This window comes from Leptinotarsa decemlineata, unplaced genomic scaffold (genome assembly GCF_025532065.1).
Source record: "Leptinotarsa decemlineata unplaced genomic scaffold, Ldec_3_MD MMD2_tig00001019_RagTag_RagTag, whole genome shotgun sequence".
NCBI classification, from domain to species: Eukaryota; Metazoa; Arthropoda; class Insecta; order Coleoptera; family Chrysomelidae; genus Leptinotarsa; species Leptinotarsa decemlineata.
The window spans coordinates 6,529,160-6,531,574 of record NW_027412557.1 but is presented as its reverse complement, the minus strand read 5'-3'; positions in this window follow the sequence as shown (position 1 = coordinate 6,531,574).

Genomic DNA, 2,415 nt, shown 5'->3' with positions numbered 1-2,415 from the left:
AAATATTAGGATATAATGTTAACATATGTCTTGAGGAATGCAAGGTGATACGAGATCCACAATAATGACAAATTTACCAGATCTCAGGTTTACCGTAAAATGCATATTGAGCTGATACCGGTGTATGTTACTGCCACACTGCCACACCCTTTGTAGGCAACATCGAGGAACTTCTGGAGTATAAAATTGCATGAAATGGGTCCAATGTGAGATCCCAACAAAAATTCAATCATGCCTTTCGCCACCCTTCCTACACCTGATGTACTCTATATACACAGGGATACAAGACGAGATCCGAAATAGGATCTCACCTTGAAAAATGGATCTTGCTTGTATGTTTTATATCTTAGAAGGATCTCGATTTGTTCGGATATATATATATATATATATATATATATATATATATATATATATATATATATATATATATATATATATATATATATATATATATATATTATATATATATTCACATATAGTCAGTGGGCATACTTGAAGACTGGCTATAAATCAAATTATCTAAGAACTATTCGTTCAGGCCAATCTCATCTCCCTACACAGTAGGTTAATAGATTAACACCTATCAGAAAACAACTACTCCCCTGGCTAATACCACGAAGGGCGTTGGATTATATCCGACAGGTGTCAGTGCAGGATTCTTCACAGAAATTATTCCTGCATATGCTGTTGGCGATACAACTGCCGCAATAGATTTTCAATTATTGGAACACACTTGCAGACCGGTTTCGGTCTGTTTGGCCACTCGTCAGTGCAAAGTAGTGTATATCATCAACATAAAGTCGATGATTTCCGATAATTGAAAATCGAATTTCGTCAGAGTATCATTCCTCGAACTTAGCGACTTTATGTTGATGATATACACTACCTTGCACTGACGAGTGGCCAAACAGCCCGAAACGGTCTGCAAGTGTGTTCCAATAATTGAAAATCTATTGCGGCAGTTGTATCGCCAACAGCATATGCAGGAATAACTTCTGTGAAGAATCCTGCACTGACACCTGTCGGATATAATCCAACGCTCTTCCTGGTATTAGCCAGGGGAGTAGTTGTTTTCTGATAGGTGTCAGTCTATTAACCTACTGTTTAGGGAGATGAGACTAGACTGAACGAATTGTTCTTAGATATATATATATATATATATATATATATATATATATATATATATATATATATATATATATATATATATATATATATATATATATATATATATTTTGTTATGATAAGTTTTTTATAAGATTATTCTGTTTACAAAGTTGAAGATTTTCATATTTTAATTAGTTAAATGTTGAAAGTTTGTATTTATTTTGATAGTTCGATGTTAAAACTTTTTCATATTATTATTAATTTGATGTTAAAAGTTCACATATTTTGTTAGTTCAGTGTTGAAAGTTTGTGAAAATCAAAGTTATTCTTAGATGTTTAATTTTATTAGAAAGCCAGATACTTTACCTTTATTCAAATTCTTATCTGTATAATTTGGAGTAATGTTCATGCCCAGATCAGGCAAAGTTGTGACTTATCAGTATTAGAGTATTTTAGATCATTTCCAAACAGCACAACTAACCAGAAACCATCAATCATCGGGATAAATACACTGAAAACAGTAAAGACATTAATACAACATAATAACATACAATAAAACAGATTTACACAACAAATTAATAACAAAAATTCAGTTAACACTGACATTAGGAATTTTATCTGAAAAATGGTAAGAACACTCAGTACATAATTTGGATGCAACTAAAGAGTAGCCAATCAGATTGATAAATTGAAAAGGAGGTGTTAACTTCTGAAAAATGATGAATTTTGGAATCAAAATTAGAAAAATTCAAAACAAAATGTGATGAAATGTAATCAAAATTAATCGATATTAGTATTAGTGAAAATTGGGTAACAGAAATCGTAGATATAATATGTGTGAACAGTGAAAAGTGTCAAAATTGAAGAAATTTCAAAATTATTGTCACGAAGAGTAGCAGGGGAGAGAAGCTTTTGAATTGTCGAGACGCGAATTTTTTTGAAGAGCTGTTAGAAATAAAAAGGGAAAAGAAAGAGAAAAGGCCGTTTTGCATGTTCTTATCAATATAAAACCATCAATAGGAGCCAGAGTATAAACAATAATATCGAGAAAGGATACTTACTGGAGATTTTAGAGTGTCTGGAAGAATTCAAAATTCCAATCAGGGGAAAGCCAATCCAGGGAAGCTGTACCAGTTTTGAGGTATTACAATATCATTTATAATTCCCAATCCATAAGAAGAATACATTTTTGAAAATCTTGAACAATTCATAACCTCCAAATCGAATCAAAAGTTTTCCAGTCACAAGGAACTTCCAGTGTGAAAATCACAACTTCTGAACTTTTATTTATCAACGAACTTCATCATT